Source organism: Eurosta solidaginis, chromosome 4 (assembly GCF_040869045.1).
Source record: "Eurosta solidaginis isolate ZX-2024a chromosome 4, ASM4086904v1, whole genome shotgun sequence".
NCBI classification, from domain to species: domain Eukaryota; kingdom Metazoa; phylum Arthropoda; class Insecta; order Diptera; family Tephritidae; genus Eurosta; species Eurosta solidaginis.
The window spans coordinates 93,395,261-93,421,298 of NC_090322.1; the positions used below are offsets into that span (position 1 = coordinate 93,395,261).

The window sequence follows — 26,038 nt, forward strand, 5'->3', positions numbered from 1 at the left end:
GCACAGCGAGCTGCATAATGTTCCAAGCGGAGGTTATCTTGGAATCACGAAGACGCTCGAGAAGATTAAACAGAGATTCTATTGGGTTGGTTGCCGTCAGTCGGTCACTGAGTGGATTGCGAACTGCGAGGTTTGCAGCAGAGCGAAAGGGCCCAAAACCCGAAGCCATGGCCAGATGAAGCAATATAACTCAGGTGCGCCATTTGAAAGGATCGCTATGGATTTCGCAGGTCCATTTCCTACTAGCAACTGCGGAAACAAATATGTACTCGTAGTTATGGATTATTTCAGCAAACGTCCAGAGGTATACCCAATCCCAAATCAAGAAGCGGGAACAGTAACAGAAGTGTTTATAAACATTTGGGTTGCAAGGTATGGTGTACCAATGGAGTTACATTCTGACCAAGGCAGGAATTTCGAATCAGCTGTGTTCCAGGAAATGTGTAAATCATTGCGCATTCGAAAAACACGGACAACTGCATTGCATCCTCAGTCCGATGGTATGGTGGAACGATTCAATAGAACATTGGAGGAGCACTTAAGGAAAGTAGTGGACAAGTTCCATAAAGAGTGGGATACCCGCATGCCATTATTCTTGATGGCTTACCGCAGTGCATAAGACAACGGGCCAAACCCCTGCAAAAGTAATTTTTGGCAATGACCTTACACTGCCAGCTGATTTGAAGTTTGGGATAGATGCCGATGCGGAGAGAAATGTCAAGAAATCCACTAGTGTCTTGAGAGAAGAGCTGAGAGAGATACACGATCTGGTAAGGCAACGAGCAATGGTTAGGAGTGACAAGATGAAAGCGAGGTACGATAAAGCAATTAATTCGGAAGTGTTTCAGGAAGGAGATTTGGTGCTGTTATACAACCCACAACGAAAGAAAGGTTTGTCCGCGAAATTGCAGTGTAATTGGGAAGGCCCATACAAAGTTGTAAAACGGATCAACGATGCAGTGTACCACATACAAACCATTGGCAAACCACGAACCAAAATGAAAGCGGTTCATTTTGAGAGGCTAGTAGCGTTTAAATCGAGAGATTTGTCTGATCGGGACGAGAATCAGTTGGATTTAAGACGCTATCTAGTGAGCAATAGCAGTATTATTTTGAAAATCAGTTTAAGTAGAAGTGTTATTGTGAAGTACTTTAATAAAGGCCATTTTGCATTATTGAAGAGTGGACTTATTTGTTCAACAGTTTAGTGATTCGCACTTAGAAGAAGTTTGCAAATAAGAGGAATTGCAGTAAATTCGTTACAATATACTAGCGTATGCCCGTGGGTTTTACCCCACGTTGCTATAAAAATATGCGGGCTACGCGTAAATGGCCATGGTTAAAAGTTGGTAAGATTGACTTCTGCTACAGCTAATGCCTTTTGTTGTATGATATATTCATATTTGTAACAGGATTCCCCTCGCGTAGGTGAGGTTGACAATTGAGCTGCAGAAGCCCTGAAGCTATAAAGGTTTGTATTGCGCTCATCAATCCCTTGATTCGAAGATAATGATCGTCCTTGAGCTTCATTGATAGGGATAGGAGATTTGAGGTATTTAAAATTGAAAAGACAAATCTGTCGGTATCAATGGAATCCTTGGTTTTAAACTTTTTTGTTTTCTAAATTTTCCGATAAAATTAATTGCTTCAATGACATTCGTAAAAGTTTTGTGATGAAAAGCCTACTACATAAGCGTGGAGAGTCGCAATAACGAAGCATTAGCATGATATTATGGGCCCTTTTTTAAGGATCAATCGATGAGGAGAAATTTCTGATGGCTCAAAAGAGAAAATAAACTCAATCGGATATGCACAACTTGGGACTCTTCCACGACTCTGTTAATAGAGTGATAAGTTGTCTTGGTTCTAGTGATATTACCATCCTCATTTTAAGGTGCCTAAATTGCGGTTATCAAATCCATTTATAGTTTGTAAAGATAGATTCAAGATTTGGGAGAAACATTAGATATTAAAGCTTCAGGTGATGTCATAATTTCTCAAGAACTTGCAGGAAAAGAAATCAAGTCTGTTAGTAAAGAAATAGGAATTTTGCCATAATTAATTTCAAGAAGTTGTTAAGCAAAAGCTGCTGTGTTTCCGCCAAATTGCCCCCTCATATTTCCAAATAGAGTAAATTTTTGTACGTAAAGCTGTCTATACACGAAAAAGCACGCATTTACTTCAACTGTGGCTGTTCCAGCAAGTAACAGGAAAGCACCACATTTGGGATGATCAGTAGACCTTAAATTCTTAAGGGTTCGGTCCGGTTCGCACACCCTCCCTTTGGCCTGACCGCTTGCCTATGTTGCACATCGGTGTATCAGATGTTTGCAGATAGTGGTCATTTAAATGCGGAGTTGTACGTCCAACACACAAAGGGTATCCGCGGTATCTGAGAAAGCAACTGCCATAGTGATTTCTCCTTTTGCTCTTATATCAATTAATATCAAATTAAACAGGAATGTTTTTTCCGGTTCCTCCAGGCGTATCCAAAAATACCAACCCTAAAGATAACATAAATGAATACTTAAGGAATAACAGCCAAAACCAACTCTGCACTCAAACTTTACGTGTTGAAATTACCTAAGTTTTTAAGGCAACCATAGTTTTAAATTTTTTTCAATTCCATATACTACTGGTGCTGTTAGGACTTAGCCACGCCCCTTCTTACTCACCCCTTATTTTCTTAGTGGTGTTAGGGATGGATCCAATTTAATTCTTTACTGGATTTCAACGTTCTTGCATGAATACTTCCAGATTTATGCTGTATCAAACACTCCATTTGTATGGTAGGTACCATCCCCTTTTATATATCGATATTATTTTTAACCTATGACCATCCTTGGAAGGTTTCTAATGGGTTGTGCAAATTTGGTTGTGATCGGTCGGCCCGTTTAGGACGCAACTCGATCTATACCTGCATACATACATAATTTGAATTTTATATATATAAATAGATAGATAGATAGATAGAAGATGTGGAACAAAAATTTTAACGGTGGAAGATTACTAAACATCCAAAAGGAAAAACAACTCTGTAGTCAAACTTTAGCTATTATAATAACCTAAGTTTGTACGGCAGCCATAGTTCTGAAAAAATCCCATTTGTAGGGAAGGTGCCACGCCCGCTTTTCCCAATTCCACATTGTTGAGGAATGCTATAAAATTAGCATACCTGTTTTAATGTAAAAGCGACTGCTCTGTTTTTCGCTACACTTCGGTAACCATCATATTCGATATGTACATATGGTAGCACGAATATCACCAGTTTTTGCAGTTTACTTCATCTCCTGTCATTCTTACATTTTTCTATATAAGACCTTTTGCATGTATAATAATTGCCATTTCATTGTTTTTCATTATACATACAAGTGTTGAATAAAGTGCACTACTGAACAAAGATCAATACTTTTCTTTATCTGGCGATTAAATTGAAGTTATCAATTCCTCGCCAGTAGCTGGTCCTTCGAGCCGGATTGCGCTCACCGTTATACAGATCACAATGCAGAGAGATTGGGCCGAATTAGTGGAGCTGCGTGGACGGCTAAAAGGGTCCATTTCGCGGCTGGGTGCATACGCAGAAAAACCACCAACAGATTGTCAACCAGAGGATGTAGGAGCACGATTAGATCGACTGAATGAGCTATGGGAAGAGTTTTCAGTCGTTACTACGGCAATGTACAAGTATTGCAATGATGAAGATTATTCAGATCCCGACGTAGACTTTGCCGTTTATGAAGAGAAGGTTATGTCTACACGTGGCAAACTTCGCACACTACGCTTATCGGTTATGCCGCCAACTCAAAAGGAAGATTGTGACACTACGCTTACTAGACTCGCTGAGCAACAGTCAAAGTTTCTAGAACATGTGTCTACGGCATCTACGTCGCAAAATGAGGTTAGGGCGAACAACCTACCGAAAATCGTAATACCTCCATTCACCGGACAATACAAAGCATGGCCATCATTCAAGGATTTGTTTATTAGCGCAATTCATATGCAACCTAATCTTACGAATACTCAAAAGTTTCATTATTTAAAATCACTACTTAAAGATGACGCTGCTCTAGTTTTAACACATATTCCTATTACAGAGACATCATATGACACTGCTTGGAATCGGCTAAAGGAGCGTTATGATCGGCCTCGCCATATTGTCGCCTCATTCATTGAATCGTTTATGTCGTTAACTGGAGTCACACAAGGGAATGCACAAGATCTTCGAAAGATTTCTGATGGCGCAAATGAAGTCATTCGTGGTTTAGATGCCATCTCGCGAAGTGACAGGGATTGTTGGTTGATTCATCTTCTTGAATCTAAGTTGGATACCGGGTCATGGATTGAACGTAGCAAGGATGACAACGCGCCAACCATAGAAACATTCTTCAAGTTCCTAGACATGCGCTGTGAAGAATTGGAGCTAGCACAAACAAAACCAATCAAATCAAACTCATCCCCTAATGGTAAGACACGCAATTCACGCACATTTCTTTCAACTGACAGCAGCAGGTCGACGCTGCCATGCATTAAATGTGGATCAAATAACCATACATTAGGCAAGTGTTCGTCTTACTTAGGTCTTTCGCTGAGTGACCGACAATCACTTATAAAAGATAAATCGCTATGTTTCAATTGCCTTTCTACAGGGCATACCCTATCTACATGCAAATCCAAGTTTCGCTGCAAAAATTGCAATCGACGACACCACACCTCGTTGCATGTAAATTCGTTAGATTCGTCTCGCCAGTCACAAGCACAAGCAAGCGGTATTACCGATGGGCTTTCACCTGCCGGCGGGGTATCCTCTAAGGGCCCATGGTCTACCGTAGCCCATGTGTCACACCCAACAATGTCCTTTGCAAATTTTTACCAGGATAAGAAAACTACACCGTATAGAAATTTTCTGCCCACAGCAATGGTTGACGTACAGACCAACTGCGGAAATTTCATTCCGTGTCGTTTACTGCTAGATTCAGGATCGGAGCTATCCTATATATCAGAAAATTTTGCTCAACGGTTAGGCATACGACGGACTCACTCGCGTATTCTTGTATCCGGAATAACATCCACGAAAAGCGGTACGACCCGTGGGTGCCTTTCAGTATTTCTTAAGTCTCGCGTCTCAAATAATAGCCTATTAGCGCAGGTACATGTACTCAGCCACATAACTGCACCGCTTCCAGCAGTAACAACTAACAAAGACTTAGGAAACGATTTCGATAATATTGCTCTAGCTGACCCGTCCTTTAATGAGTCGTTGTCGATTGATATCCTGATAGGTTCGCAATACGTTTGGAAGGTGTTTGACTGCAAGAGAAAGTTCGACGCCTTTGAAAATCCCATAGCTGTTTCCACAATTTTCGGATGGGTAGTTACATCAACCACTATCGGAAATGATACCCCTTCAACCAAGTCATTCTTAACTACAGTTAACATTGACCAGTCACTTCAAAAATTCTGGGAAATTGATGCATTGATCCAGACGATGCATTAGTTGAAGAACACTTCTTACGCACAACGACTCGCGAACCTGATGGAAAATATATAGTAGATCTTCCATTCAGGGAAAATACCCCAACGTTTTCAGATACCATGCAAGGGGCACTTTCTCGATTTTATTCAGTGGAGAAACGTTTAGTTAGAAACCCCTCGTTGAGGCTACAGTATATTGAATTTATGCGACAATATGAAGCGATGGGTCATATGTGTGAAATACAGCCACGCCAAACTACCTCAATGGATGCTTCGGTGTTTTATATTCCATATCACCCGGTACTGGGTAAAAAACTGAGAGTCGTTTTTGATGGATCCTTTACTGACTCCAAAGGCCGCTCCTTGAATAGCACTTTACAAGTGGGCCCGAATATTTATCGAAATTTGTTCGCCGTTTGTTTAAAGTTCCGTCTTCATCGATTTGTTTTTACAGCAGACATTATAAAAATGTTTCGCCAAATTTGGGTTGCTAAGCATTATCGTGACTTCCAAAGGATAATTTGGAGGGAGGATCCCAGCCTTCCATTGAAGCAGTACCAACTATGTACGGTCACCTATGGAACGGCGTGTGCTCCCTTTCTGGCAGTTAGGGTACTTCAACAAATAGCTCAGGATTACAAGATAACACATTTCTCGCGGAAGCCGCATACTTCTAGAAGACTTCTACGTTGACGATGTTTTTACGGGTGCCGATTCAGAGACTGAGCTGCTGCAACTGCGTGATGAACTAGTACATTTATTGAAGCTGGCCGGCATGGAACTCAGCAAATGGGTGTCAAATTCTTCGAAATTGGATCAGGAACTGCCTGCGCAGCATGAGATATTCCCGGAGGAAGTTGCGAAGGTACTTGGGCTTTATTGGAAACCTAAAGAAGATATTCTAACTTATTCTGTTAAAACCAAAACTCAGCCGACCGTTAACAAAAGGCAAATTCCCTCAGATGTATCTCGTTTATTTGACCCTTTGGGCTTATTGGCCCCTATCGTTGTTCGATTCAAAATTATGTTTCAGTTACTATGGTTACAAAATTTGTCATGGGATGAAGCCTTGCCTCCCAATCTGGCAGAAACTTGGACACAATACCATCAAGATCTTAGTGAGGCAAATGAAATAAAAACTGATCGATTTGTACCGAACAATGTTGACAAAATAGAAATTCATGGGGTTTCAGACGCTTCAACAAAAGCATATGCAGCAGCAGTTTATTTGCGTTTTGAAAATGATAATGAGGTCATTGTTTCACTACTTGCAGCGAAAACCCGAGTTGCTCCCCTAAAAACAATATCTCTACCCAGACTAGAGCTTAGTGGGGCTCTCTTACTGGCTCGTCTAGTGAAGGTTATACTCGAAATCATTCCACGTCGGGAAACCAGGGTGTATGCTTGGTGCGACTCAACAATTGTGCTGTCCTGGCTTTCGATACCACCGGTTAAACTTAAGACATTCGTAGGTAATAGAACAAGCGAAATATTGACTACTCTTCCACGAAGCCTTTGGCATCATATAATTTCTAAAGAGAATCCAGCGGATTGTGCATCACGTGGAATGTCGGCAGCCTTACTTCGTGATTTCGATTTGTGGTGGAAAGGTCTATCATGGCTTCGTAACAAAGGTGAGTTCAAAGAGGTGTTAGAGAAGAGTGGCCATTTTACATTTCGTACAAACGACAAAGTTTCAGGCGAGATCAAAGGCAACACAATTATAATGCTAACTACAGATGGTACAGAGAGCAATGTATTTGATTGTCTCATCGACCGCGTATCCTCATGGCAACGGCTACTTCGGACAACCGCATATGTTCTACGTTTCATTAACCATACTCGAAAACGTCCAGTCAAAACTTCTCTTGCTTTAGTCTTCGAGGAAATATCAAACGCGCGTGATGTTCTTTTGCGACATTCTCAAAGATGCTTCAAAGATGAGGTGCAAGCACTTAAAGTTAAAAGAGAAATAAGCCGACGTTCACCGATTCTTAAGTTAGCACCGATTTTGGACGACAAGGGCGTTCTTCGCGTCGGTGGAAGAATATCTCAATCAGACTTATGTGAGGAAACCAAACATCCCATTATACTACCAAAACTGTGCAAGGTTACTCATCTTTTACTGTTGGACGAACACAACCGACACCTCCACCCAGGCGTATCAGCACTTTTCGCCATTGTACGTCAGAGGTATTGGGTGTTGGGAGCAAGGAATCTTATACGTAAAATAACGTACAAATGTGCAAGGTGCTTTCGGTTACGCCATGCTTCGACGTCACAATTTATGGCTGATTTACCTCCAGTTCGGTCCGTCAAGCATTTCCCTTCCAGCACTCCGGAGCCGATTACGCTGGACCAATTACTTTAAAATTATATCGAGGTAGAAATGCACGTCAGTCCAAGGGATATATTTGCATTTTTGTGTGCCTGGCCACATCGGCAATCCACATAGAACTGGCTAGCGATTTATCTACTGATTGTTTTCTATCAGCACTTCGTCGGTTCATGGCACGCAGGGGTAAATGTACACAATTATTTAGCGACAATGGGCGAAATTTTGTCGGGGCATCTAGAGTTTTGAGTGAGATGCATCAGCTTGTAAAGTCACAGGAACATAACAACATAATAAGCGAAGTCTTGGCTCACGACGGAATACGCTGGAATTTCATTCCTCCTCACGCACCTCACTGGGGTGGAATTTGGGAGTCAGCCGTGCGCTCCGTTAAACTACATTTGCGCCGAGTTATTGGAAATTTTATCCTCACAGCTGAGCAGTTGAATACTCTTCTAATACAGATTGAGGCTGTGGTGAATTCAAGGCCAATTGGCGTGGCTTCCGATTCTGATGTTAATTACCTATCTCCCTCTCATTTCTTAATAGGTCGACCACTAACAATCGTAACCGAAGGAAGCCTACAGGATATCAATGAAAATAAGCTCGACTATTGGCAACACGTATAAAATATGTATCAAGGATTTTGGCGCCGCTGGCACAAAGAATATTTAACATCTTTACAAAACCGTGCCAAATGGAACAGACGTACAAGGAATATAGTAGTTGGAGACATAGCAATAATAAAGGAGCCAAACGCACCACCTGCCGTCTGGCCAATGGGAAGGGTATTGGAAACATTCCCTGGGACAGACGGGCTAGTCCGCGTCGTGAAACTTCGTACCATCCGAGGAGAAATAATTCGACCAATAACTAAGATAGTGATTCTGCCAACTTCTGAAACAGTGTTTCAGCGGGCCCGGAATGTTGAGGAATGCTATAAAATTAGCATACCTGTTTTAATGTAAAAGCGACTGCTCTGTTTTTCGCTACACTTCGGTAACCATCATATTCGATATGTACATATGGTAGCACGAATATCACCAGTTTTTGCAGTTTCCTTCATCTCCTGTCATTCTTACATTTTTCTATATAAGACCTTTTGCATGTATAATAATTGCCATTTCATTGTTTTTCATTATACATACAAGTGTTGAATAAAGTGCACTACTGAACAAAGATCAATACTTTTCTTTATCTGGCGATTAAATTGAAGTTATCAATTCCTCGCCATACATTTTACTGGAGGTGTTAGGACTTAACCTCATATAGCTCCTTACCAATTTTCATTATCCTACCATTACTACATCCAGAGATATGCAGTATGATAAATTTCATTTATATGGGAGGTGCACGCCCCCTTATCCCCCACCCCACATTTTCTTGGAGGTGTTATGGATTGACCTCGTATAACTCCGTACTCAATTTCAATATTCTAGCATGAATACCTTCAGAGTTATGAAGTACCAAATATTCATTTTGCATGGGAGGTGCCACACCCCTTTTATATATCGATAATATTTTTAGCCTATGACCATCCTTGGAAGGTTTCTAGTGGGTTGTGCAAATTTGGTTGTGATCGGTCGATCCATTTAGGACGCAACATGATCTATACCTACATTCATACATAAGTTGAATTTTATATATATAGAAGATAGATTTATATTAGAACAATCCCGCGACGTACGTGGCTGATTTATAAATTTTATTATTTGAAGATTTTCCCGTATTTTTGACATTGGGCTGATAACCAAAAATCAGTTTCGTTATTAATTTCACAGAGAAACCCTCGAGTATATTTGTGATAATATTTTGGAAATAGGTAAATGGACTCAAAACAAAAATAGAACAATAACTGAACAAAGACGACTACAACGCTTTCTTCGAAAGTGAAGAGCTTTTGACGAATAAACGAAAAACCTAGATCAAAAACACGCAAATTAACAAATAAAAGAATTTGCAAGGCAAACACCAACCACTTTTGAATATTAGGGTGATACCTGAATTTATTTGTAACACGACAAATTTACAAATACCGACAAACATTCAGCGGCGTCTCTCTCTCGGCCCCAAATACTCTTTACCAACAGATAACAAACATGTTCCACTATTTAAAATCATAGCAGATGGGGAAAATTACGTTCAAAAAATTTAAGATAATGATGCACAAGAGATAGAGCGGAACAACTTGGTGGCACTTTTATGAAATCACATAAGCAAAATGACAACTTTTTACACGAGACACACTTTGTTCCACTAAACAGTTTTTGAAAGAACACAAGAAACTTTTAGTATTAAATGCAGATAAGGGTAATGTCACGGTACTAATGGACAAAGCAGACTACGACCAACAGATACAGACTATAGTTAACGATATATCTATTTACAAAGTGAATAATAGACTGCAAGAGAATAATAATAAATTAGAGGAAAAAATGCATAACAACAAAATTATTGACTTAAAAGAAAAATTTCGTCTCAAATACTTTATTGCAATAGCGCCGTAATATTTGAGCAGTGAGTGGAAATATAGCAAACTGGTCTAACTTACATAAATGTCTCATTAAAATTTTGAATTTGACCTAAGACGTTATACTTTTTGATTGCATTTTCTTAAATTTTCTACAAACTTTTCAAATGTAATTATAACGGGTTGGTATGGAGCTCCTTAAACAAAAATATAAAAGATATGTATAATCAAATGAAATTGACTTAGAATTATGGTGAAATTACTTGAAATTGAATTGAAAATTTGCTTTTTCCACACCATCCGGGAGGCACGCCGTTGGCGCGCTACCGAAGTAGGTTTTGGGTGCTCGGTTCCCCAGTAGGCCTATATCACCCATATAAACTACATATACATATGTCGCCCATTTACTTCTATAGTGTCATAATTCAAAAAACACGAATTTTTAGTTAAAAACGAAGAAACGTGCTAAAGGAATTTTGCCTATTTCACACCACCCTTTAGGTATGCAATTTGCGCTTTACTGAGTTTAATTTTATATAAATACAAATGTAATATGTAAGTGTGACAAAAAACCAAACTTTCGAAAAAAATTGGGGATACCGTTAAAAAAATTAAATAAAAATATCAAAAAAAATGTAAAGAGACAGAAGGCAGAGTTTACTAAAAAAAATAAAAATGAAAAAAAAATAAAAAAAATAAAGTACTTAAAAAAAGAATTAAGTGAAGTGAATCAACAGTTCCATATAAGAACCCAATAAGTGCACTTAGAATTTTCCGGGTTTTGATGTTATCATTGTCAGATCTATGTATGTACGTAATTAATTTATTTTAAATTTGTAAGCTCTCCATTTCATGAATATATATGACCATATCTACCATAAAATATCGTCTGTGAACGATATAAAAACCAACATACAACAAGCAGAATAAACAAATTATTCACGCAAACATATTTACTAAAATAAAGTTAATTTCATAACTTTAAGCGACATACAACAAATTAGGGTTATGGGATCTAAGCATCCGATATGATGGGCATATAATCCAACAAAATTATGCCAATTTCACACAGAGGCTTAATGAAAGAATTAGATTAGTAAAGTTTCCTATATTAAAGCCCTAATTGAACTCAATCTTTTATACAAAATAAAAATTCTTAGTTATCTCATTATTGCATTATTGAATGCCTAATCGAGTGAGAAATCCAGTCGGTTTTGCTTGGTGCTTCGAATTGTATGGTCAATGTAACAAATGACAATCAAAAATAAATTCTTTTCAATAATTTACGAAAAATAGAAAAACACGAAAAAATTCAAAAATTTTATTTTCGCTGCATTTTCTGCAAAAGATAATATGGCTTTTTCGGAAATAGGGACATATTTGGTTAGGTACAACATCCATGGGTAGTTGCGCATACATTTTATTTCGAATGTATTTATAGTTAAGAAAGAAACGGCTGCTTTCCATTTTAACTATTTTTCGTAAAAACAAAATATTTTTTTGGGGCTGCTGACAAATGTTCGCTTAATTGTAGTGTCAAATTGGGTTACTGCTTTTAAGTCTGGCAACTCCCCCTCTAATAAATAAAAAGATGCAACACTCATATTAACACTTGGCATCACTTAAAATGTTAGAGTGGAATGACGCGGAGATTCAACCCCATTGGCTGAAACTCCCGTTACTAGCTATAGCATCATACGATTTTCCCGTTATGCACTTTTGCATACTGGCAAAGCTGCTTTTGAAGCGTCAGCAGTTTTTCATTATTGAGTGGAGTTTGAAGTAAACCGGCCGACGCGCAAATTAGAAAGAAACGAAAAAGTGAAACTAAATTTGTAATTGGTATAAATAAGGAGGACCAAAAATAAATTGTTAGAATAAAAACCTAAAGACATTAATCGAATGTGTCTAAAAAGATAATCGATTTAATCAATCTTTTTTTAAGAAATGGATCGAAATCCAGCTATAGCAGATGCCATCAAACCGGAAAATGCACGAGAGGAATTGGAACGATTACTCGGGTGTCACGTGCTAATTTCCTACTTACGGTTAAAACATTTTCATGCATTTTGCGGCTTACAACAACATTTGTTATAAACCCGACGCGTTCGCATTATGAATTGCGTGAAAAATTACAATTACAAAAAATTTTGCAAAATCGACGCTATTGTTATATTATGGGTGAATCAAACTACGCCCATTATAAATAATTTAGCCTGCGAAAAATATGAATCAAATAAAATACTTCATGTGGAATGCAAATTAAATGTTGAAATATCATCGCACTGTGAACAGCGTGGACAACAGCGTTAGCTATGTTAGAATTAGAAACAGGTATGGGTGAAGATAACAATTGGGAGATGAACCACGAATAATTTGAGACCAGACCTATCACCGACCAAATTTTTAACCAGCACGCAGCACATCTCATACCAACAGAACTGGCGACGTGAATGTAAAGTATGTATTCTATTTTAAAAACATATCTTATTTTAATCGTAAGCGAAAAAAAATATTGCTAAAATAAAGATTTTTTTATATACATATTTTTCGCATGCTTTTCAAAGCGATAAACTTTCCTATTTGTACATTTACCCTCAATACAAATTGCTTTTGGAAAAAATCAAAATATATTAAAAATTTAATATTTTATGCAAATATTTCTCTAATGCTTTTCCAAATAATGCATTTTTGTAGTTAATTCAATTATTGCCATTTCCAAGTTTTAGAAGTTTCCGTCAGAAAAAGTTGGAAAATAGTTTTCGTGGCTAATGCATAGCCACATAAATTTTTCGCGTTTTGGTGTAACAATACTACACCAGTTTGTAAATTCAATGACCATTTGCACAAAATCCTGAGCTCCCCTCTTTTCTTAAATATGAATGCCATAAAATGAAATTTTTGCCTTCGTATATGTACATAAACCACATGAATTTAATATGGAAAAAATTTAAATATTTTCATCAACCACAACTTAAACAAATCGTTTCGTTTGCTGTAGATATTATATATATACATATTCTCGTGAAACGGTTTGGAAATTTTATTAATAGCGGTGCGTCCGCAATATAATAGAAAATTTTTTTGATAGAAAGCGGTGAGTCCGTGATACAATATACGTCATACTTTCAATATAAAGCGATGTGGTCGTAAACATCGCCGTATATTCGGAAAAATTTTGGGTAGGTATTTCTCTAGCCTATAATTTAGAGAAAATCCGCAGACCGGATGTTCCTTTGTTTTCAAAAAAAAAAAAACAATTATATAATTTTCTTAACCAGACTTACCATTTTATAAAATTTATACCAAACGCGACAAATATTAACCGGATTTTCAAATCATACTCGGATTTACAAAATATTTACCTGATTTACAACCTTTTTTTTTTCTTTTGAAATAATTTTCAATAAAATTACCCTGTTTCAAACACATGTCCGATTCTGAGGGCAATTCCAGCGATAAATCAAGCTCTAAAGGAAGGTGTTCACTAGCTCGTCAAGAAGATTTTTTTGGATTTAATGACTCAGATATCGCAGAAAATAATAATTTAAATTCTCAGTCAGGAACTAATATTATAAACACTCAGCCTTCAAAAAATTCGTCTAATAATTCAGACAACCTACTAACTAGCACTTCCAATTTTCAGTCAGGAACTGACTTTTCCAATTCTCACTCTACTTCAAATTCTTCTACTTTGCCTTCAACAAATAATTTTTCCGATTTACAATCGAATAACAATATTTAAATCATGGCAACCTCAGAACAGAAAAAGGTGTTCATTACCAGTTGCGCCTCAATTATTAGGGACTACTACAGCGGCGATCCACTGGCATTAGAATCTTTTATCGACAAAATAAAATTAATTGAAGTCTTCTCAGATGAAAATTTAAATAGCACTTTTATTGCATTTTTGAAATCCAAACTTGAGGGAAAAGCACGCGAAGCACTACCAACCGTAATAAATTCAGTCGATGACATAAAGACTGCCTTGAGAAATAGAATAAAACCCGACAACTCGAAAGTTGTTTCTGGTAAAATCGCGTCTTTACATGTCTTCAATAATAACTACTCAGACTTTGCTAAGCGCGTTGAAGAACTATCCGACGCATTGGAACGTTCTTTGATTATTGAAGGTATGACACAAGCCAAGGCACATGAAATGGCCGTAGAGCAAACAGTGAATGTGTGCAGGTTGAACACTCGTTCAGAATTGGTCAAATCCATCCTGGCTTCAACTACCTTCAGTGATTCAAAAGATGTAGTTGCAAAAATGATTGTTGAACGTAATAATGAAGTTAAAGAAAGACAAGTACTAGCATTCCGTACTCGTGGTAATTGGCAAAGTAGTTTTCGAGGAAATTATAGAGGTAATAATTTCAATAATAGGTACAACAATCCAAATGCAAGATTCAACAATAACAATAGAAATAATTACAACAATAACAATTACGGGTAAAATAATTCTAATAGAGGTAATAATGACAGATATAGCACTAATAGAAACAATCAGCTTAGTAGTAGTAACAATAATGCTAATAATAATAATAGACGTTCAAATTCGCGAAGTAATGCCAATGTACGCGCTTTAAACGTGAACGACCCTCAGGAGCGAACACTGGGGGATCGAGATCACGATTTAGACAATTAAACGAATCTTCTTCAAAAATATTAAAATCAATCTACTGCTTGAACCTTAATTATTCGGATTTTATTGAACTTCAATGTAGCGATTCCTACAAACCATGTACTTTTCTAGTAGATTCTCAAGCAGATATTTCTTTAATCAAAATTTCAAGTTTATCTATAAATTGTAACTTTAATAGTAATGAAATAACCAACATAACAGGCGTAACACCTGAAACAATTTCAACTTTAGGAACCTTAAAAACCAACTTAATTGCATATAAATTTGTAATACCGCATACCTTACATGTAGTTAACGACGATTTCAATATACCTTCAGACGGAATACTCGGCAAAGACTTTTTAAAATTAAATAAATGCATTATTAATTATGCAGTCGATAGCATAACTATTAATACCGGCTTAAAAACACTAAATATTCCAATTTTGCACGGCACAAGTACCGATTCTTTAGTTATTCCTCCGAGATGTGAAGTTTATCGGTTATTTAAATTACCAAAATGCGATAATCCTGTTTTTGTAGACTCACAAGAAATCTGTAGTGGTGTTTTTACGGCAAAGTGCATTGTTGACACAAATAATCCAGTTCTAAAAATTTTAAATATTACTGACGAAGTAAAACATGTCAACAATTGCAATATCGTAACGGAAGATATCACCAACTACAATGTTTACAAAATCAATGAAACTTCAAAAGATCAAAAACGCTTAGAGGAATTAACGAAAATTTTGAAAAATCAAATGCGGGTTATGCTCAAAAACAATTACTAGATTTATGCTTAAAATATGCCTATGTATTCGCTTTAAAAGCTGATCGTATGACTTTAAATAATTTTTACGAACAAAAGCTACGTTTAACTGATAAAAATCCAATCTATATAAAAAATTATCGATTACCATAAACACAACACGAAGAAATTAATTAACAAGTCGAAAATTTAATGCTAAATGATTTAAAAGAACCCAGCTTTTCTAATTATAACAGTCCTTTAATTTTGGTGCCGAAAAAAGATCCTTCAGGCCAAAGGTCTTATCGTATGTGCGTTGATTTCAGAGCGGTCAACAAAAAGCTTATCGCAGACATACTCGACAATCTTGGCAGAGCCAAATATTTTTCGACTTTAGATCTTTTTTCTGGTTTTCACCAAATACCACTTCATGGCAATTCTAGAGACGTTACATCTTTCAGTACAGATCGAGGAGCTTTTCGTTGGAAAGTTATACCTTTCGGTTTTTTACGTATGATGTCATTAGCATTTTCAGGCATTTCGCCAAATCAAGCTTTTATGTATATTGACGATGTTATCGTCATTGGATGTAGCGAGACACATCACCTCAAAAATTTGGAAAAAGTTTTCGAAACATGTAGAAAATTCAATTTAAAATTAAACCCCAACAAATGCAATTTCCTTCGTTCTGAAGTAACTTTTTTAGGCCATAAATGCACCTCAAAAGGCCTACTGCCAGATGACTCAAAAATAGACGCAATTAAAAAATACAATAAGCCTAAAGACAAAGACGCTGTTAGGCGATTCGTTGCATTTGCAAATTATTATAGGCGTTTTATACCTAACTTTGCGTCACTGGCAGCCCCTTTAAATCGTCTAAATCGGAAAAAAGTTGAATTTGTTTGGGATGATGCTTGCGAAAATGCTTTCGAAAAATTAAGATTATCATTAATGTCTCCTCAATTATTACAATACCCTGATTTTTCAAAAGAATTTATTATCACTTTAGATGCATCTAAGAGTGGTTGTGGCGCTATATTAGGCCAAAAGCATGGAGATAATGATTTACCGATTTGCTTTGCATCAAAATCTTTCAATAAAGCCGAACAGAAAAAGGCAATCATAGAATTAGAACTTTTAGCAATACATTTTGCTATAAAATATTTTCGGCCGTATGTTTACGGTACACATTTCACGGTAAAATCAGATCATAGACCATTAGTTTATATATTTGATATGAAAGATCCTTCCTCGAAACTCTCTAGAATCAGATTAGATTTATCAGAATACAATTTTACAATTGAATATATTAAAGGAAAATCGAATGTCGTGGCTGATGCTCTTTCGCGTATAAGTATAGACGAGATTAAAGATTCGACAAAACACATTTAGCCGTTAAAACGCGATCACAAACTAAACAACAAGAATTACAAAATGAAAAAATAAGTTTAAATGATACGACTTCTGACGATAATAAAGTACAAGTTTATGATAAATTTTCATACGATTTTTCAAAAAAGATACCGCGAGTAAAATCAACAATACAATATAATAAACATAACGAGATCTCCGATTTAAAAATTTATGCGCATTTAAAACATAAAAAATATTATTTACTTAATATCGTGACTGTTCACGAAATAACGAATTTAGATGAGTTACTTTCGAGGCTGGAAAAAGCAGCCGACAAGCACAATATTAAACAATTAGAATGGCCAAAAAATTATATCTTTTTCAATAATTTTTCAATTACCAATTTTAAAATCCGCGGAAATGAAATTTTAAAATAATTACAAATAATATTGACGGACCCTGTAGAGACACTAACAGACAATGAACAGAAACAAAAACTTATATCAATTTATCACGAAGATCCAGTGTTAGGAGGGCATTGCGGAACAAAAAGGTTATATGCCAAATTAAGAACTAAATATTACTGGAAAAACATGACACGTGATATAGCGAAATTTGTGAAAAATTGCAATAAATGTCTTTTAAATAAAGTGAGACCAAAAACAAAAGAAAATCTTGTCCTTACTCCAACACCCTGTAAACCATTTGACATAGTGATTATCGACACAATAGGTCAACTTCCAGAATCAAACTATGGTAACAAGTTCGCTGTTACTATGATTTGTGACTTTTCTAAATACCTGGTAACAGTAGCTGTACCAGATAAATCAGCAAAAACTATCGCATGTGCTATTTTTGAAACCTTTATACTAACATATGGTACAATGAAAGCCATTAGATCCAATTTAGGGACGGAATACAAAAATGAATTATTCTCGGAATTAACAAAACTTTTAAAAATTAATCATGATTTCTCAACAGCTTATCACCACGAAACTGTTGGTACCGTTGAAAGAAACCATAGAGTCTTTAACGAATATTTACTTGCATATCTAGATGAAACGTATTCAGATTGTGATACGTATTTGAAATATTTTACATTTTTACATAATACTACAAGTAGTTCGGGTTTCGATAATAAATTTACTCCTTTCGAGTTAATATTTGGCAGGAAATCTACAATGCCACATGAATTACAAAAGGAACAAATCGATCCGATCTATAATGTAGAAAATTATACAAAAGAGCTAAAATATAGAATGCAAAAATCTCATAAAATGGCAACAAATTTGATTAATAAACATAAAATTAGAAATAAAGAATTATATGATAAAACAGCTAAGCCTTTAGAAATTAAAATTAATGATAGGATTTTAGTAGAAACAGAACCGAGAAATAAACATAGAAATATATATCAAGGTCCCTACATAATAAAGAATATTGATGGACCAAATGTAAAAATTTTTGATGAAATTAATAAAATTGAAAAAATTGTACACAAAAATCGAATACAAAAAATTAATTATATTGATAGCCGAAAATATCTTTAAATATAAACCTACTTTAAGAACATGCCAATGAAGGCCAAACTAAACAAACTATTAATGTTAATTTTTAATACGGCCTAATGTACAAAATTTAGATGTTAAATTGAACTACTTAATAAATATATATTTTACTCAATTTAATAATAAGCATACATTTTAAAAAATAGTAACGGCTTACTTCAAACTAAAAACATTATTTTTTACATATTTCATTATACTCAGTTGAGCAGAGCTCACAAAGTATATTAACTTTGATTGGATAACGGTTGGTTGTACAGGTATAAAGGAATCGAGAAAGATATAGACTTCCATATATCAAAATCATCAGTATCGAAAAAAATTTGATTAAGCCATGTCCGTCCGTCCGTCCGTCTGTCCGTTAACAAGATAACTTGAGTAAATTTTGAGATATCTTGACGAAATTTGGTATGTAGATTCCTGGGCGCTCATCTCAGATCGCTATTTAAAATGAACGATATCGGACTATAACCACGCCCACTTTTTCGATATCGAAAATTTCGAAAAATCGAAAAATTGCGATAATTCATTACCAAAGAGGTATAGAGCGATGAAACTTGGTAGGTGCGTTGAACTTATGACGCAGAATAGAAAATAAGTAAAATTTTGGACAATGGGCGTGGCACCGCCCACTTTTAAAAGAAGGTAATTTAGAAGTTTTGCAAGCTGTAATTTGGCAGTCGTTGAAGGTATCATGATGAAATTTGGCAGGAACGTTACTCCTATTACTATATGTATGCTAAAAAAAAATTAGCAAAATCGTAGAACGACAACGCCCACTTTTAAAAAAAAAAATTGTTTTTGAAGTGAAATTTTTACAAGAAATTTAATATCTTTACAGTATATAAGTAAATTATGTCAACATTCAACTCCAGTAATGATATGGTGCAAAAATACAAAAATAAAAGAAAATTTCAAAATGGGCGTGTCTCCGCCCTTTTTCATTTGATTTGTCTAGGATACATTTAATGCCACAAGTCGAACAAAAATTTACCAATCCTTGTGAAATTTGGTAGCGGCTTAGATTCTAGGACGATAACTGTTTTCTGTGAAAAAGGGCGAAATCGGTTGAAGCCACGCCCAGTTTTTATACACAGTCGACCGTCTGTCCTTCCGCTCGGCCATTAACACGATAACTTGAGCAAAAATCGATATATCTTTACTAAACTCAGTTCACATAATTACCTGAACTCACTTTCTATTGGTATAAAAAATGGCCGAAATCTGACTATGACCACGCCCACTTTTTCGATATCGAAAATTACGAAAAAGAAAAAAGTGCCATAATTCTATACAAAATACGAAAAAAGGGTTGAAACATGGTAATTGGATTGTTTTATTGACGCAAAATATAACTTTAGAAAAAAACTTTGTAAAATAGGTGACACCTACCATATTAAGTAAAAGAAAATGAAAAAGTTCTGCAGGGCGAAATCAAAAGCCCTTGGAATCATGGCAGGATTACTGTTCGTGGTATTACATATATAAATACATTAGCGGTACCCGACAGATGATGTTCTGGGTCACCCTGGTCCACATTTTGGTCGATACCTCGAAAACGCCTTCACATATACAACTACCACCACTCCCTTTTAAAATTCTTATTAATACCTTTAATTTGACACCATATTGTACAAACACATTATAGAGTCACCCCTGGTCCACCTTTATGGCGATATATCGAAAAAGCGTCCACCTATAGAACTAAGGCCCACTCCCTTTTAAAATACTCATTATCACCTTTCGTTTGATACCCATAATATATAAACGCAATCTAGAGTCAACCCTGGTCCATCTTTATAACGATATCCCGAAAAGGCGTCGTTAACACCTTTCATTTGATACCCATATCGTAAAAAAATTCTAAAGTCACCCATGGTCCACCTTTATGGCGATATCTCGAAAAGGCGTCCACCTATAGAACTAAGGCCCACTCCCTTTTAAAATACTCATTAACACCTTTCATTTGATACCCATATCGTACAAACAAATTCTAGAGTCATCCCTGGTCCACCTTTATGGCGATATCTCGAAAAGGCATCCACCCATAGAACTAAGGCCCACCCACTTTTAAAATACTCATTAACACCTTTCATTTGATAACCATATCATACAAATTAATTCTAGAGTCACCCCTGGTCCACCTTTATGGCGATATCTCGAAAAGGCGTCCACCTATAGAACTAAGGCCCACTCCCTTTTAAAATACTCATTAACACCTTTAGTTTGATACCCATATTGTACAACCGCATTCTAGAGTCATCCCTATTCCACCTTTATGGCGATATCTCGAAAAGGCGTCCACCCATAGAACTAAGGCCCACCCACTTTTAAAATAATCACTAACACCTTTCATTTGATACCCATATCGTACAAATTAATTCTAGAGTCACCCCTGGTCCACCTTTATGGCAATATCTCGAAAAGGCGTCCACCCATAGAACTAAGGCCCACTCCCTTTTAAAATACTCATTAACACCTTTTATTTGGTACCCATATCGTACAAACTAATTCTAGAGTCACCCCTCGTCCACCTTTATGGCAATATCTCGAAAAGGCGTCAACCCATAGAACTAAGGCCCACTCCCTTTTAAAACACTCATTAACACCTTTCGTTTGATACCCTTATTGTACAAACGCATTCTAGAGTCACCCCTGGTCCACCTTTATAACGATATACCGAAAAGGCGTCCACCTATAGAACTAAGGCCCACTCCGTTTTAAAATACTCATTAACACCTATCATTTGATACCCATATCGTACAAACAAATTCTAGAGTCAGCCCTGGTCCACCTTTATGGCGATATCTCGAAAAGGTGTCCACCTATAGAACTATGGCCCACTCCCTCTTAAAATACTCTTTAATACCTGCCATTTGATACGCATGTCATACAAACACATTCCAGGGTTAGCCGAGGTTCATTTTCCTACATGGTGATTTTCCCTTATTTTGTCTCCATAGCTCTCAACTTAGTATGTAATGTTCGATTACACCCGAACTTAGCCTTCCTTACTTGTTTTCTTATAAATTTAAATCTTAATCCTAGTAAAGCCTAAAGAAGAATGTGGCAAGACTGATCACCTTGCCAAATTCTTCTTTTCTAAAGGGGGATGATGTAGTGTCAAATTGGGTTTCTGCTTTTAAGTCTGGCAACTCCCCCTCTAATAAATAAAAAGATGCAACACTCATATTAACACTTGGCATCACTTAAAATGTTAGAGTGGAATGACGCGGAGATTCAACCCCATTGGCTAAATCTCCCGTTACTAGCTATAGCATCATACGATTTTCCCGTTATGCACTTTTGCATACTGGCAAAGCTGCTTTTGAAGCGTCAGCAGTTTTTTATTGTTGAGTGGAGTTTGAAGTAAACCGGCCGACGCGCAAATTAGAAAGAAACGAAAAAGTGAAACTAAATTTGTAATTGGTACAAATAAGGAGGACCAAAAATAAAAACCTAAAGACATTAATCGTACGGAAAAACTTAAAAGTGAACCTAAATAAAAAGAAACTAAAGTTAAAAAGTAAAAATAGTTTTTACTGTGCGTTTGTGTGGGCGTGCGTTGGGCTAATTGCCAAAAACGAGTGGCATCGGTATGCCACTTTACATAATGAAGTAAAACCCTGTATGAAAAGGGGAAACAGAATTGTGATTCGATTAAGTTTCTGTGTGAAAGCGGTATTAGCGTAATAATATAGTAGGGAACATTGGATTTTTTTTTTTTTTTTGTACAAAAATACTCAGGCAACAGGCAGCTACGAGCATTTACAGTTTTGAAATGGGAAAAAGCCGCTATTGTTTGCATTTAAATAATAATAAACTAAGTTGAAATAAAAGAATATAATGTGACCCGGCCTATGAAAAGGTGGCTTATGACTCAAAAAAGAAATTGCGAGAAACAGCTGTTAAAGATAAACAATGCATTTCTTCAGTTTCTTAGTAGTTTTTCTTTTGCATTATGAACAGTTATGCCCAAAAGGCAAAGCACAAACCAGTTTCTCACCGATATTTTGGCTCCAATGCCATCGAAAAAAATTCTATCACAAAAAATCTGGAGATGTTTCACCAGCCACCAAAGTGGCATCAAAGGAACCAAAGGCTTCATCGTCTTTCATTTGTGCTCTTCTTTCTATACATTTTAAGTACACTTCTAAGCAAGTTAGGACTTTCTAGTTTTCACCACGTGAAATAGCGTCTCAAAAACTATCGAAACCAGGAAAAAAGTGGAAAAAAATTTTTTGAGTCATAAGCCACCTTTTCATAGACCGGGTCACATATAATAAAATAAAATAAGAAATAAAATAAATTAGCATAAAAGACAATGTAAAAAGTTTAATGTCATAATTTTGGAGCAAATTCATTTTTATTTTGTTCAGTATAAGACGTACTTTATCTGAAATAAGCATAAAATCTGGAAATGCAAAAACATCTATTTTTACTGGTAATATTGTTACGTACCATATATATTTTGGAAATTTTGTTAGGATTAAAACTGTAAGCCTCTTTTCTTTAAAGTAGGCCCTGTCCTTATCCGCTTTGGATCGGATCTATATATGTATAATACCAAGGGCCATATTTCCGCCATATTGCAAAGTGATATCAACGGTTGTAAAATTTTTAAATTTTCTTCTGTTTAATATATGCGGCACCACGCCAATTTTACAAAAGTGTAAAAAGTAAAAATGGCGGCCACCGTGGTGTGATGGTAGCGTGCTCCACCTACCACACCGCATGCGCTGCGTTCACACACCGGGCAAAGCAACATAAAAATTTTAGAAATAAGGTTTTTCAATTAGAATAAAATTTTTCTAAGCGGGGTCGCCCCTCGGCAGTGTTTGGCAAGCGCTACGGGTGTATTTCTGCCATGAAAAGCTCTCAGTGAAAACTCATCTGCCTTGCAGATGCCGTTCGGAGTCGGCATTAATCATGTAGCTCCCGTCCGGCCAATTTGTATGTATGTATGTAATAAATTTATATTGTACATCGTAGCTTTTTTCTTATCCACTCGTCAAGTCTCACCACTTCATCTGTATTTGCTAAAGCATTGTTCCTTTTCCCCATTTTTGAAAGTAGGCGTGGATATAATTTGATTTCGACCATTTTCAATACCAATATATCGTCGACGATGCTGTAAAAGCTGCTAACTCCATCCATCAAAATTAGAACGAAAAAGCTTTATTGCAAGACAAGTTAAAATATATTGAAATATTATTGAGCTACCAACTTTTCATAATTTTGTTGAAGTTAGTGATTTTGGACAATAAACACATACATTTCTTTTACCGCCATATGCAGAAATCGTCTCCCAATCCATTCGAAAAGTCGGGTTAGGTTAAATGCAAAACTTATACTACTACGTCGACGATCTCAATTTATGCTCAAGTTATGGTGTTAATGGACTGAACTTTGTTGATCTTAATCATGTAGACCATCGGCACTTGACGAATAATCGGGGAAAAGTATCGAGGTAAGGTATCGATACTTTACTCAGTACTTGGAAAAAACATCGAGTAAAATACTCGAGTATTTTTTGGAGTGAGGCAGTTATTTTTCCACTCACTGTTCAACTATTAACGTATTAATGCACTGGGTGTATAGACTGAGTCGAAAAAAATACAAGTTGGTCGACTTTCGTTTACAGGCGATACTAGTTAATATTATAACCCTTTAATTTAAAAAATTAAGATTACATATATACGGCGTACGTTATGTTGTTTTCCGTAAACTTACATGGGTCTCAAATTTTGACAGCGCACGTACGCCGGTTAGTTAGTTTGAAAACATTCAGCAAATATTTGTTCTAATTACCTTTTAGTATTAAATAATGGGTGCTTTTTTACAAGTTTATACACATACACTTAAACTTAATATGGACTGCTATGTGCATAACTTTATCTACACTTATGAAATTGTTGCGAACAAAATAAGTACTCCTAAATTTCAGTATGCACTATACTCAAATTTTGCTGAAATGTTTCTCAATTTCTATGACCGAAAAGTGTGTGTGTATACGATTCATCGAAACGGATTTATGTAGCTATATGTCATAAGTGTAATGACCGTTTTGTAGTCAAGTTATTTAACCAATGTCGAGGGTCTTCAAAAATTGCCGCTATGATGATAAGCAAATGAAAATGTGTATATGCACATGTACAGAAAAACAGCTAATATTAGTCCATAGTTGGGGTTTATTATTAATAATTAATAAAAACGTATTTCGGTCTCTCCCCATTTTTTTAACGTGTTTTGGCATTAAAATAAATAATTATATGTAAAAACACCAACATTTTTTGTTTGTTATTATGTGTTCTTTTGTAAGACTTTAAAGAAAACAACAGCAGCAACCCTTGCCATGTTTGTCGTCATCGCCCGGTGGCGACGATGGAAGTAAATCTATCGTCGCAAAATGTCGTCGCGTAAATTTTGCTCTTCGTTTTCATTGTGGTCACCTTCATGTAATTAGATACGTGTATTTCGCGGTGTCAGGGCATTGTGTTTACAGCTTAACACTCTAAGGCTGACAACAGAGTGGTAGCGACACACGTTGGAGGGGGGTTTGTTAGAATATTATTTGCACGTTTGATCCAAGACAGACGCCCGCTTGCAGCCGCACCTTATGATGGTTACACGCTGTCTATGAAATCCTTCAGCTAGGCCTTAAACCGACTATGTCGTAGTGGCTAAAGCAAGTTTTCGCCACCTCACATTAGCTCACCACTAAACGGATGTTCACGGCTACCCAGAGGAAACTAGGCCGCAAGCGACCGGAAGTAATGAGCTGCTTGCGAATAACGGTTAGAAGCTGTCTCTCCTTCTACACATGAATTCATCACCCCTAAAGAACGCACTTTCATAAACTTTAAAAAAGGAAGATGGGAAGACTATAAAAAAAGTACTGACAATCGCGCCCCTTTCATACCGGCCACCGCCCGAGTCCCCTCGGCGCTCCGTAGTTGCTTCCGCTAACCTGCGATTCGCGCCTTCTCTGCACTCGCTCCCTGTCTAGTAAATTTCTTTCGCGCTCATATTCGGAGTCCTGCACAACCGTGTTATTTTTTCCGGCCCCTAGTGACTGCGGTCCGGTGGAAGCGCGTGCCCTCCTCCATCGTCGTTTCCATCGCTTTGGTCACCGCGATCACTATTGCATAGTTCTTGTTGGTTCGCGCCGCACTCTTCGCTGCGCTATCCATCGCGGCGCTGGTATTATTCGCTATTGTCGGCGTGTTGCCCCGCGTTCTGCTGGTTACTGCTATCTTTTGCTGGTGCCATATTTAAATCGTTTACGCCGTACGCGGTCTTCTTTCCGCTTCTAACTCCCTGCCGTTCAGGAATCTAACGCGTTATAGATGTTTCAAAATTCAATAAAAAAAATTAGTATGCTACAACTGGTTCTCGAGGCAGAGCGCAAGCGTCCACCTATCGAGCGCTGTGATGGGAGCTGTTGTTTAGGCTTAAATCCGCGCGGTGC

The 26,038-nt window shown here is 36.7% G+C and overlaps 1 protein-coding gene and 1 long non-coding RNA gene across 2 annotated transcripts in view; both read right to left on the reverse strand.

The window, feature by feature from the left end:
- Rbcn-3A (Rabconnectin-3A) overlaps positions 1-26,038 on the reverse strand; it is a 2,573,828-nt gene that overhangs the window by 2,103,927 nt on the left and 443,863 nt on the right. The window lies entirely within an intron of this gene.
- On the reverse strand, positions 3,331-4,133 carry LOC137248065 (uncharacterized). Its single transcript, XR_010952047.1, has 2 exons — positions 3,914-4,133; positions 3,331-3,447 (listed from the first exon to the last, which is right to left on the reverse strand). It is a non-coding gene; the product is annotated as an uncharacterized lncRNA (long non-coding RNA).